A 14560-nucleotide genomic window follows, 5' to 3' on the forward strand; every position below is an offset into this window, starting at 1 on the left:
AACTCTCATGTTAATCTAGTAGTTTAACTCAGTAGTCACTCTGCCAGCCTGTGTAAAATTACTATATTATTGCCAGACACACATTTTAAATTCTTTGCCACAAAAGCAATGTTGGGCCCAGATAATTAAGGTATTCTCTGCCTTAAAAAACTTGACGTTATAGTAGGAGTGAGAAGATGAGAATGCAAGGAATGTGATACCACACTAATACAAATGCCCCTATTTCTTTGCTTCCCTTCACAGCAAAACTGCTCAAGTGTAGTCCATGCATGTTGTCTCCAGTTCTTTTCCTCCTGGTCTCTTTTTTCTTTTGCAGGGGTGGGGACCATGGATTCCTTTTTATTTATTGGATGCTTTGTAGATGCCATGCAGGTCTAAAAATTACACTGTTAAATGATTATTTAAAAACTGACCAGGACCAAGCTCCAAACCAGAAGCAAAAAGGAATAGGGGCCGTAGGCTGGGGGGTATTCCTCCAACATCACCAAAATCCAGAAAACGAGGATCCTGAGCTCCTTCACGGGCCAAATCCAGAGTTTGGGCCTTGGGCTCACTCTCAGGTGCCTCTGGCTGCATCACACTCGGGGTAAGGTAACCAGCAAGGGGCTGGAGGGAACAGCCAGCCGAGTCCAGACGTGGGCAAACATAACTGGAAGGAGGATAGGAAACAGACAGGTACTGTCCAGCTGTGGATAAGATAACAGAGTGCAGCTAAGGCAGGTTGTGGGGCAGGGGAGAGGCTAGGGGAGCAGTACTGCAGCAGTGCAGGAGGATATAGCCCACACCAGGGTCCTGTTGTGAGCAGCTGGTCAGGGTGGCTGCTGTTAGTCCCAGATGGAGCTCCTGACCCTGAGCCCAGGCAGAGGGCTCACACATTGTGAGCTGGGGCTCCCCATCCACCAGCTTGCACTTGAGGTGCTCCTTGTAGGCCAGGATGTCTCCAGGTATTTGGTGATTGTCTGCTTCTCACAAACCCAAATTTCCTGTGCATGGCTGACTAGCACATACCACTTTCAAACTCATTGATAGCATTTGCCAGCACATCCATGGTCTCAATATCCAGGTGATTGGTGGGTTCTCCCAGGAAGATCATGTGGGGATTCTGCCAGGCCAGCCAGACACACTCAGCACTTCTGCCCATCCAACAGGTTCCAAATTGGGCTCACCTGTTATTTCCCGGTGAGACCATATCACCCAATGATCCTCCTCCTTTCTTCCTTCTCGTTGATCTCTGGGCAGCACTTGATCGTGTACTCCAAAGGTGAGAGATCTAAGTCCAGCTGCTCTTGTAAATGTTGATGGTTAATGCCCTATTTTGAATGAGGCTGTTTTTGGATCATCCCATCTGTGGGTAGTAACTCTCCAGTTAGCAGCTTCAGAAGAGCTGACTTTCCTGCTCCATTGGGCCCTACCACAGCCACTCATGTGTCAAGGTCAATACCAAAGTCTAGATTATTGTAGATGCAAGGCCCATCTTTTGTATATTTGAAGCTTACATTTTGCACCATAATGACGGGTGGAGGGATCTCACCACATGGTGGGAAATAAAATGACAGTGTCTTGTCACGCTCGTGACCCTCTCTGTCAGTCCTGAAGCCATCGTTTTCTGTAGCATCTTCTCTTTGCTCTGGACCTGCCAGGCCAGCTTGGAACTGCCATGACCAAACCTAGCAATGTATTTCTTCATGTGCAAAATCTGATCTTGCTGCCTGAGATATCTCTCTGTCTGGTTCTCCTCCAGCTCTAGCCTTGTCTTCAGGTACTGATCATAATTACCCATATAATTCTTCAGTTTCTTGTTGTGCATGTCAATGATGTTGGCACAGACACCATTCAGAAAATCCTGGGAATGGGAGATGAGGACCAGGGTGCACTTAAAAGTTTTTAGTTCTTCTGACCACACACAAGCATCCAGGTCCAGGTGGTTGGTGGGCTTGTCCAGGAGCAGCAGGAAGGGCTGAATAAAGAGGGCTCCAGTGAGGGCAACCCTCATCCTCCAGTCCCTACCGAAGTCCTTTAGTCTCTTTTGCTTCATGGCAGATGTGAAACCCAGTCCATGTAAGACTCGCGAGGCCCTCATCTCCGCCTTGTCGGCATCTGGTTCCTCCAGGCGCTTGTAGGGCTCCGTGAGCTTCTCATCCTCTGTGTCCTCATGAACCAGCCACTCAGCCTCCCTGTCCAGCATGGCCTGCTCTGTGTCAACTTCCATCACACACTACAAGGGTGTCTTGTCACTAGGGGGCATCTCAGGAGTCAGATGGTGGATGTCAATGTGCTCAGGGATGGGTACTTCACGTTTCCTGATAGCAGAGAGCAGCATGGGCTTTCCAATGCCATTTAAACCAGTGAGGCCATAACCAAGCCCGAGTTTAATTGCAGTTTGGTGTCACTGAGCAGCTCTTGATCATGGAAGGTGAGGGAGAGGTTGATAATGTGGACGTCAGTACTGTTGGGGTGAGAGGCCAGGACACCAGTGACAGCTCAAGCAGCAGCTTTCTTCATCTCAAAGTCCTCTAGCTCCTCGGCCCGCAGATCCATTTCTGTAGTCTATCTGCCATTGGCCTCATTTTCCTCCTCTGCCACCTGTGGTTCTGTTACTGCATCTCTGTTTTCTTCATGTCCCTTTCTGGGTCGCTGTCAAGCTTTGGCAGCTTCCTTCTTTTTGGCTGCCTTCTTCTTGGCCAGGTCCGAGGACATGGCAATGAACCACAGGGGTAGGTTACTCTTCTTTCAGGGAGCTGGGCCTCACTGCTTGGCCTCTACCTCCTGGTCAGTCTTCATCCACTTTTCAGAACTCACGTCTCCATCCAAACAGCTCATGTCAAGATCACCTGTGGCATCAGGTCGAGATCGTGGTCAGTTTTCTGCCCTCCTCTGACTTCGCTTTTCATCATCATTTGAAATAGGTGGTCATGTTTTACTCCTATAAGCACCAGGTTCTTCTGGTTTTCCTTCAGCCTAACTTGCTGTTCTTTTCAGTCTCATCTTCCTGACTCTAAAAGTTGGAGTATCCTAAGGTTCAATCCTAGTTTCTTCCCTATTGAAACTTACTGTCTTAGTGATCTTATTCTCTCCTTAACTTTATTTTTATTTATTTATTTTTTCTTTTATGTTTTTCTCCTTAACTTTAAATTCTATCTGTACTCGGACAGTTTCTAAATTCATATTGCTGATCTGAACTTTAGACAACATATTCCTGCTTGGGATATCCTAAACATAACATGTCCCAAACTCCTGATCATCCCCTTGAGCCAAACCTGCTCTTCCTATAGTTTTTCCTATCTCGGTTATCCCAGAAATCATCAATATTGACATTTTGTTATATGTCTTTCCAGGCCTCTGTGGGTATGCATGCTTCATTCTCACTCCCACTCATGAGATTATGCTGTGTGTATTGTTTTTTCTGTTGCTGTTTACATGTTTTGTATGCTCCTCATATTCTTTGGAAACCTAGTTTTAGTAGCTACTTGGTTGCACAAAAATTTGTTAACTAATCCCTTATTGGTGAATATTGGATTGCTGCCCATGACTTACTATTATAATTAAAACTTAAAAAAATTATTCTACTTTTGCACTATCCCAATATGGTAGCCACTAGTTACATGTGCTGTTGAGCACTTAAATGTGGCCAGTCCCAATTAAGATGGGACTGAATGTGAATACACACCAAATTTCAAAGACTTAATTTGGAAAAAGAATGTAAAACATTTTATTAATAATTTATTTTATATTGATTACTTCTATTGATGCTTCTATTGATTACTATATTACTTATATTGATTACTTATATTTTATTTTATATTGATTACTTATATGTAATTACTTGTTGAAATAATATTTTGGTTATAATAGGTTAAATATGATATATTTTAAAAATTGACTTTATCATTGTCTGCTTTTTTAAATGTGACTATCAGAAAATTAAAAATTACGTGTGTGGTTCACATTATATTTCTATTGGAAAGTACCATTTTAGTTGCTCAGGTCAAAAACCTTGGAATCATTCTTTCCTCCTCTCTTCTTGTACTCTATAACCTATTAGAGCTACCTTTAAAATACAGCCAGAATCTGACTATTTTTCACCACCTCCATTACTACCACTCAGGTCCAAGCCATCATTAGCTCTCACTTAGATTTTTGCAACAGCCCTTTAACTTGTCTCCCTTTACTTAATCTCAGTATAGTGGCTACAGTGATTCTTTCATAACGTATGTCTGATCATGTCTCTCCTCTCTGCAAAAGCTAAGCCCTAACAGGCTGGTCCCCTTCTCCCCTCTGACTTTATTGCTGCACTTTCCCTATCACAGGCCAAACTCATTTCCCACTTTGGGCCTCTGCAGTTGCTCTTACCCCTGCCTGGAGTACTCTTCTTCAGATAGCTGCAGGGCCTGTGCCTTTGTCTCTTTCAGGTCTTTGCAGGGGACATGAAACCTGCTTTAAACCTAAAACTGTTCTGTAAAAAGTTACTAATAACTATCAAATGGCTAAATATAATATGCCTTTTTCTGACCTTATCCCAACAACTTCTTGGTAGCGTTTGACACTGCCGATCACCAAGATTCCCAAGAAATAAGTAGGTGAGAGGAAGCATTATAGACTGTCCAGTGTGCCTCTGCCTTTGCTCACGATGCCGTCTGTCTAGTATGCACTGCCCTCTGCCTCATTTATCCCAGAGAAAGCTTACTTATCCCTCTGAATGTCTCCCCAAATCTCAAGAAGATTAAGTCTCCCCTCTTTTCTGTCACCAGTCATGCAAGATCTTATTATATGTATGGCTTTTTTTTTTCATTCAATTATTTCCTAGACTCAGATTTTTTAGGGAAGGGGCCATCTTCATTCACCTTTATAGTCCAGCTCTCAGCATATAATAAACACTAGATAGATGCTTATTGGATGAGTCGATTTCTTTTGTTATGATGCACAGAGTTTAGAAATCTTTTCATCAGTAGTATTTGTGCACACTCATACTACTTCTCAAAGTTCAAAACAGTATGAGACTTTTGAGATCAGTATGAATCTCTGAATTTACCCTTCAGTCCTTGATGCCTTCAATATTTGGTGCTAGTGAGGAGTGGAAGAGAAGGCTGAGTTGGGAGAATACAAAATGGAAAGACAAAGGAAAGCTCTTTCTTTTTAATCCCTCCTTGTATTCCTTCCTGCTTGTTTGCACTTCCAGCGATAAAAAGATCCTGAAACCTTCCAGAATAGAAGTGCAAACTTTAAGTTATATACGTACTCTCACGTTTTCTGTTTGCAAAGTAGTGAAATAAGGTGAGTTTTGGAATAAATTCATTTATGAGAATGATAGTAAACAGATAAACAAAATAGAACAACAATGAAACATCCTAACATCATTTGAGAGAAAACGAACAGGGTGTCACTTGCTAGAAAAATTTTGAAAGCACTAATATTTGTTTTAATAAAATAAATTTTTGTAATACTATGTATATAATACAGTAATGTATCAACATATAACACATATTACATATGATTACATATACTGTAAATTTGTATATTTATCCATTTTCTCATTGACTTTTAGTAGTATGACTCTTATGTATCCAAAATACCTGTGTATAATATTTCACTTTCTCAGATATATCACCTCTTCACTTTTACTATTAATTCTTTTTATACATTAGAATTGTCTTAGAGAAGGAATGTGACACGTAGCACTGCAGTAAAATAAATGTTTTGAAGAGGACACTGATACAGTTATAGATTTTTTCTTAATCAACAGTGCTCCTATTTTTTGTTTTTTGGCCAGTACTATATATGGGAATTTCTACTTGCATTTATGAAAGAAAGTGCGTATTATGTCTCTTGCACTCTATGAAAATGTGCAGCTCTGGCAGTTACCCTGGATAGTTTTGCTCTCGTAATTAAAACACAGATGGAGCTCATTTCTTTCCCAAGTGTTTGATTGGCAGACACTCTGTGATCAACACTCCTCTCTGCTGAACACATCAGCACCATCTGCCTTCAGTCTGCTGGGAGAGGGTGGTCGCAGAGGAATTTCCTCATCACATGAGTCGGTTTAAATAGAGTGTATTCCTCTTGCTGAAGCCATCAAATGATTTATGTAAAATTACATATAATATATAAAGATTTCCATGACAGTTAGTTTGTAACTTAATGAAATATTCATTAATAAATGTGGTTTTTAAAAAATTCATCACTCTCTTTCTCCAATTAAAATATTTAGAGCATAACATAAAATCACTACATCTTGAAAAGTTAAAGTTTCCAGATAAATTGAGCTGATGGAACATTTTATTTTTAGTGAGATCATTAGAGATGATTTCAAATCAGGGTCCTGTGTTTTGAACCATTAGTACAACCACTAGTTTACTAGTACAACCACTAGTAAAGAAAATACTTTACTGTGCTGTCTCCTAAGCTCAACATTAAAATAGCTTAAAAGAATTTGTTAATTTTATTTATTTATTTTTTTTTATTTATTTTTCTTTTTGAGACAGAGTCTTGCTCTGTTGCCCGGGCTAGAGTGAGTGCCGTGGCGTCAGCCCAGCTCACAGCAACCTCAAACTCCTGGGCTCAAGCAATCCTCCTGCCTCAGCCTCCCAAGTAGCTGGGACTACAGGCATGCGCCACCATGCCCAGCTAATTTTTTCTATATATATAGTTTTAGTTGGCCAGCTAATTTCTTTCTATTTTTAGTAGAGATGGGGTCTCACTCTTGCTCAGGCTGGTCTCGAACTCCTGACCTCGAGCGATCCACCTGCCTCGGCCTCCCAGAGTGCTAGGATTACAGGCGTGAGCCACCGCGCCCGGCCTAAGAATTTGTTAATTTAAAAATTTTTATAACTATTTGAAATAGATTATGATAAATGGTACTTGTTTATTTGGATATCAAGATAAGAAATGCATAGAAATTTATGCTCATCCAATATCTTAAATTTATGCATATAATCAAATGTGTATTTATTATGTAGAAAAGGATATTTAAAATATTGAAAGCACAGAAAAATGATACTTTTATGAAGAAGAAAAAAATAATTATTTCATTGTCCTAGAAACATATTTTACAATGTATGATACTTGTGCAAACATACAGTCTAGATTTGTGAGGAATATACATGTGTTATACATAATAACATGAATTCTATATATATTTAAATAATGGAAAATTAGTTTGAGCTCCCTCTTCCCAATGAATAAATAATTACAATTAACAAGATGAAAAAACATACTACATAATACTTATGGGGGGAACTGAACAGATTAAACTGTTATGCACGGAGTGTTAGAACAAAGAATGAGAGAATTAGATTGAAAAACATTCTGAAGAACTCTGGAATACACTCATTGCTTGTGGTTCCTGTGGAAACTCACTTATAGTAAGAGGCAAGAGTGACTTTTGGATTTTGGCAAGGATTTGAGGATTAGATTCGTAAAGCTAATCACTTCACAGTTGGAGTGAAAACTGAGATGAGTTTTGAAAGTGAACCAACAGAAAAGAAGGAAAATAATTATAAGTGTATAGAAATTTATCATCTTCTATGACCAGAAATCTTTAAAGATAAACTTTGAATTAGCTTCTCATTTTGTATACATGTATAATCACCTCTATTCAAGCTTGGAATTTTTCAAGGTAAGGATTGGAGGTGGGAAGGGAGAAAGAAGAATATTAACTTTAGTTATTTAAAATACATTTTAGTTTATGTAATAAGCATATAAATTTATCCTGAGGAGCCCACATTCTCACAATGGAAAAGATGTGAATAATTTTGATGTGAAAGACTGGGGTTAAGTATTTTCAACAAAATGGAAGTTTAGAGACATGAGGAAGTTCTCCAATTCAGAGCCATCTGAGAACACCTGAACATAAGGTTCATTCACATAAATTCTCCTGCTCTAACTGGTGCTGTTTTCTTTCCCAACTTGTTTCTTTCTGTGCCAGTTTCATTTTGTCAACATTTCCCATGATATGTTAGTGTACTTTAGACTGTTACATTAAAAATTTCCTTAGTCTGTCTTTCCTAATTAAAATTCTCATGTTTGGTTAAAATCTTAAACTATTACTTCCTGCCTCCTTTCATCCTGGTGGTCAACTAACTTATCCATATGGGCAAATAGCAGATGAAGAGTGACACTAATTGAAATTGGTTCTTTTATGTCCAGTTCAAGAGAAAAAAACAAGTATGACAATGCATGACTTGTGTTAGATACATGAGTCTTAGAAGTTGCTAGTCATATGTTGCTATGAAAATGCATTATACTAAAATTTCTTGCATTCAACAAAATAGAAAGATTGAAGGATCAACAGTAGGTGATAGAAGTTGAAATAACGCTCAGCTCAAAAAATGAAGTATGCACATGGAAAGAAGTGTAAGACAAGGAGGCAGCAGTGTCTGACCTGATCCTGCTATTTCTTACAGCCTACACAATCCCTATGCCATCAGCAAGTTAGCCTATCTAGATTTTTGCTGTTTGAGTTTATTCTGGGACATCATGATCGATCTATCTATCTATCTTTCTTCCTTCCTTTCTTCCTTTCTTTCTTTTTTCTTCCTTCCTTCCTTCCTTCCTTCCTTCCTTCCCTCTCTCCTTCTTTCTTTCTTTTCTTTTCTCTCTTTCTTCCTTTCCTTCCTTTCTTTTCTTTCTTTCTTTTTTAATTCCTTCCTTCCATCTATCTATCTTTCTTTCTTTCTTTCTTTCTTTCTTTCTTTCTTTCTTTCTTTCTTTCCTTCCTTCCTTCCTTCCTTCCTTCCTTCCTTCCTTCCTTCCTTCCTTCCTTCCTTCCTTCCTTCCTTCCTTCCTTCCTTCCTTCATTGTTTTTTATTTCCCTCTTTAGATCCTAAGTTCTTAAAGTCCATGCTCAATGTTACTTGTTTCCAAAATAGAAAAGGCAAAACTGACTCTATAAAGTGGGGGTAAGGATGGCCTAGGAATTAGTAATCAGGTGTGGGAAACAAAATTTAGGAGGGCAAGAAACATAGTCCAAGAGCATGACCAAGGTCTGATCCAGGAAACCTGCTGTTGACTTCCCATTTCCCAGCAGGTGAGCAGGGGGAAGGATTGGGGCTCAATCAATAATTTACATGATGTTAGCCTCAGCTCCCAGGAGTGCTGCCTAGATGACCCACGAGGTTTAAATCTGAGCTGGTTTTGATATCCAAAGGGGTCCAATCTAAGAGTTTTGAAAGACCAGAACTAGACTATGGGCAGTGTCAATGTGTGAAGTCATAAGGATTAAATGGATGGGATTAGGAAACTTTATGTAGAAAATAAACATGTTTCTAAGATACTTTGTACGTGTTTCAGACTTTTGATTCTTTATAGTATAGGTCATTAGGAGACTGAATTAGGTTCTAAGCTCCAAGTTTAATGAATCCCTAAGTGGTCATTAACACTAAAGCCTCTCCCAAGTGAAGAGAAGGCCAGCACTACTTCCATTTTTTAAGGCTCCTGGATTATTAAAAACTGAATGCCAACATCAAATTACAAAAACTGCAGCATATTATAATGTTTACATTTAATTTGTTAAACCCCTCTTAACATATTCACAAAATATAATGGCTGGATGTGCAATGTAATTTGAGAATAATTTTAGCAATCCAATTCTAAGATTCTTCAGCCAGCCAAATTGCCCTGTTTTCTTACTGCCAATTCAATATCTGAATAATGCATTTTTAAAACATTTCCAAATGGGTGTGATAGAGGTTATTTTTATAGGAATTGCACAATATTGAGAACAAAAAAAATTCTCAAAACTTTTTAAAATGGGAAATTCTTGTAAGGAAGAGGATAGATAGACGAAGAATGCATAATCATAGGGAAGATAGATGACAGGACATACAAGGAATTATCTTTTGCTACTTCAGAATTAGATCCCTCATGTTTATACATTTTTGTCACCAAAGCTGAGAGTTTTAAGACTATCAAAAGTTGTTACAGAACAGAATAAAATCACAATGTTTATTTAGCATCATTGAGTTGAAATAGAGTCATAAATTGCCATAAAAACATTATTAAACTTTAGGGAAGAGAGTTACAAGAGAAATTAAAAACAATTATAAAACATAACTAAAAATTAACAGAATATTATACTCCTACTTTTTTAAAAAAAAATCAAAGGGTAGAAAATTTTTTTTCTCTCTAAAATATTTCATTTTAACTATGTGACCATGACGTAGAACTTTGGTGTGGGAAGTAATTAAACATGAAAGACTGAACAACTGGGTGATTGAGGCTTTCCTACATCTGTGACTTGATTCCTGGAAGGAACACTGGAACAGATGTCAAACTACAATCAGGGTGAGCAATTAAAACCAAGTAATCTACGAACATGCTTAACTAGGAATTTAGAGTTATAGATCCTCTTTTTTCCCATGGGTGTTTTCTTCTGAGAGTGGGCATGAAGAAAGAAATTGGAATATGACTCAGAATCAAGCTCTAGACTTCAGTGGTTCTGAGTTTAAGTTCGCTATAAGCCCTTATAATCCATGCTTATAGGCTGACTTTTAATAGATATATGTCATAGAACAGTCTGAACTTATTATAGTCAAGTCATAGAAAGGGAACTAACTATCTCAACTAGACCCCTAACCATAGAAAAGATACCAGTCCTTCCCCATTCTCTGTTTAGGAGAAAAATACTTAAACTTTGATTATTTAATCTTTTCTTTGTGCCTTTCTAGCTTACTAAACATTAATTCAATTTAGCTTTTGTTTAAAAAAAATTATGCTGGTTAGGAGCATTAGAAATGGAAACATGTAAGATGACATTTGGTTTATTAAAGCCCCAGAATCTAGCAGATGGTTTAGGGAAGCAGCATTAAAGATGCTACTTAATCCTTAATTCAAGACCATACTTAATGCTACATCTGGAAGGAGAGCTATGCCAACAAACATGCTATTGAGTTAAAGCCTATGTTATTCATAAATATCTAAGAAAATAAGAGACAAATGTTCATGAGCATAGTATGTGAAACCAAATATAAATTCCATGGGAAGGATGGTTCTGCAAACATTTCTAAATCTGTAGTATTTATTCATATAACATTTTGATAAATCTAAGAAGAATGGAATTTTATAACGAATCCAGCCAAAACTGGATTTTATAACGAATCCAGCCAAAGCTGCCTTGCTTTATCTTAGTCATTCTCTGTACAAATGGAGGTTGTCATTTGTAATAGTCACTGGGATTAATAGTCAATTTGTATTTAAACTCCTTCATACCAAATATAGAATCTCCAAGTTTTTGTCTTTAAATATTTTCCCAACACTTGCAATATATCTGATAGTGATTAAAAAGCTGAGTATAATTAATTGCTATCATGTATAACTGTGATAGCTGGCATCTGGTTACTTTTCCTGTGACTCAAATTACTCTGTTTTGCTATAACCACTCTATTTGTGAAAGTTTTTATGTATGCTTCCTGCTCAATACATGCTAAGTGTTTTTTTCAGTGAGAAAAAGGAGGCTTCAAAGCAATATAAAATACAGTATTTGCTAATTAGTTTTATGGGAGTGGAAATACATCACTTAAAAAAATTCATGAGCTCTTTTGACCTCTGTGTTTTTATTAAGAAATGTAAATTTGCTAGAATAAGGACTTACTCTAAATAAAACTTTTTATATTATTTATAATCTATGTAGCTAGCATATTATTGCATGATCTAAAAACCTATGTCTAGATGCCAAATTAGGCTTTAGGAGACCCTGCAAAATGTTGAAATTGGTCAGGAAATAGGAAATTGCCCACCAGTGAGGCAGGTACTGATGATAGACTTGTGCAGGCTTTTTAAGATTCGAGAGATTACACAGCTGAAGAAGCAGCATCGTTCCTACCTGAGCGTTGATGGTTTATGGTGCCCCTGCAGGCTCCCGACCTGTAACATTTCAGCCTCTTGTGTAAGTTAACAGAAAACAAAACCATCTAATTTAAATCATTTTCAAATATATGAATTAAATGGCTAATAGTTTCATTTTAAAATCAAACATTTCCTTGCAGAACTTCTAAGAAACCTTTGATAACGGAGCTCCCTAGATACGGCTGTTACTTTTACTTGAACAGTGCTAGTTTTTGATCTAAAACTAAAAACTTTGGGCGAAAAATTAAATATTATCCAAATCAAACATATTCTTAATAGTTCAGGAGAGTAAACTTACAAGAGAATCAAAGATAATCTTAATAGGAAGCTGGCCCATGTATGAGATCAGATACCAAACGCCAGATATGAATGTTAGCGTGCTATGCTGCAAATAGCATTTAGTGTGAAGCCATGAGACACTGGCCTGGAGTTCAAGCTCCAGGAGTACAGGCTGTGTGAACTTGACCAAGGGATGGAACCTCTTTGAGCCTCAATTTCATCATGGGCAATAGAAGTATATATAAAAATAATACCGCTTTCTAGATTTAGAGTATTATGAGAAACAAATGAGTTTGTTTATGAAATGGATTTGTGCTGTGTAAACCTGGGTTTTATTTCTGACTCTACCACTTTCTGGCTTTGTAATTCTGGGTAAATTACTTAACACCATAAAACCTTGCTTTTCACAACTTTAAAATGAGGATATGAAGAAGACAGTGCCTGCAAACTGATTGTTGTAGAGTAAGAGCTCAAGAAATGTTAGTTATTATTATTATTTTTCTAAATCTTTACAAATATATTTAGTGTCATCTGGACATTTAAAATGATAAAATTTTATTTTTTTAAAAACTCACTTAAACCTTATTCCAATAAGTATTTCTTTCTACTTGAAAACTTGTTTCCTATAAATAAGAGTGACTTTTAAGCTTGGTATTTATGTAAAATGAGATATTTTCTCCCTAAACATGTAGTATCATCTCTGTATGTCATTTTTGAGCTTTCTGATACAAGGCACTTCGGGAAGAATGGATATAGGGTCCTTTCATTGTTTAAAGTTTGCTATAGTTAATAACAATTTAATTATACATTGTTTTCTTTGTGGATTTGATATAAAACGAGGAGTTTGTATGACTCTATAGATGTAAGGTGGAATTTTTTAAATTTTGAGAGGAAAAACATTTGAGGGCATTGTGAGCTGCTGGTGTCTTCTCTAGAGAACATATTTGAGATGCACTAGAGATTGCCTACTTCTTACAATCCATTTAGAGCGTCAGCAGCAAACCTTTCCTCAGGTAATGGGATTAGCACTCTGTTGGGACTGCAATCCTTAAGGATATAAATTTGTTTCTAAATGTTCTAGCTAGTAATCTCATGCTCCTTGACAGGTTTTACAATGTAACTGCTACTCTTGGAAAGGAAACACAGACCTCGGACCTCTCTGTCTGCGAGGTTAGGAAGTTCAAAGATTTTCACAGGAAGTATTCAGTCCTGAGAAAGTTAAAATTAGCGGCTCCTTGTATTTGTTCTTCAATGATGATATCATTGAAACAATGTGATGAGCAACCTGAATTTAAAATACAATGATATATATTATAGATGCTTTTATAAGCCAATCATACATGAAATTTTTTCCTTTTAATGTCCTTAATTTTTAGTACTTTATTTTTGTTTTATATATTTTTTTTAGAGACAGAGTCTCACTCTGTCACCCAAGCTAGAGGGCAGTGATGTGATCATAGCTCACTGTAACCCCTAAGTCCTGGGCTCAATTGATCCTCCTGGCTCAGCCTCCTGAGTAGCTAGGACTACAGGTGTACACTACCATGCCCAGCTATTTTTTAAAACATTTTTTGTAGAGACAGAGTCTTACTATGTTGCCCAGGCTGGTCTCAAACTCCTGGCCTCCAGCAATCCTCCCACCTTGGCCTCCCAAAGAGCTAGGATTACAAGCGTGAGCCACGGTGTCGGTGCCCAGCCATTTTTAGAACTTTTAAAGAAAAGCATGCTAAGAAATATTTTCAGTTTAAGCATATTAATCGATAATTAAAAACCAACTGAGCCAGTTAGTTTGTTTGGAATTCAGTATGAAAGGAGTAAAAGTCAAGAACTATTCTTGTTTCTTCTCTTTTCTATCCGGTTTCAATGAGACATCTCTTTACGGGTTGAACATCCCTAATCTAGAAATCTGAAATGCTCCAAGATGCTAAATTTTTTGAGCAGTGACGTGGTGCTCAAAGGAAATGCTTGGAGCATTTCAGATTTCAGATTTTCAGATTAGGGGTGCTCCACTAAGTATAATGCAACATATTCCACAATTCAAAAAAATCCAAAACCAAAAACATGTCTGGTCCCAAGCAACTTGAATAAAGGATATTTAACCTATATAGGTATGCTGAGACATTACAATCCTACAAAAATAAAACAAGATAAAATTTTAGTAAACTTGTTTTAGCTCACATTCCTGATCATATTCTAACATTCTCTTTTATATTTAAGTGTATGCTCATAATACTGAACATTTTAAATAGATATTATTACTTTAAAAAGTCTATAAATTTGAAATATGCCAAGTCTGTTTTCATGAAGCATAAATTTTTTTATGGCTAGGATTCCAATGAAATGTAAAATAAAAATTACAGTATCTTTTGAAGATCACTATTATTTTAATGTTAAAAGCCACTGTTGGAGTACACTGAGTAATTTAGATAAAAATATTATTGTA

At 37.2% G+C, this 14560-nt stretch overlaps 1 pseudogene; it reads right to left on the reverse strand.

The window, feature by feature from the left end:
- Nucleotides 1–381: 381 nt before the first annotated feature.
- Nucleotides 382–2697, reverse strand: LOC123648178 (annotated as a pseudogene).
- Nucleotides 2698–14560: the final 11863 nt, after the last annotated feature.

Source organism: Lemur catta, chromosome 12 (assembly GCF_020740605.2).
Source record: "Lemur catta isolate mLemCat1 chromosome 12, mLemCat1.pri, whole genome shotgun sequence".
In the NCBI taxonomy this organism is placed as follows: domain Eukaryota; kingdom Metazoa; phylum Chordata; class Mammalia; order Primates; family Lemuridae; genus Lemur; species Lemur catta.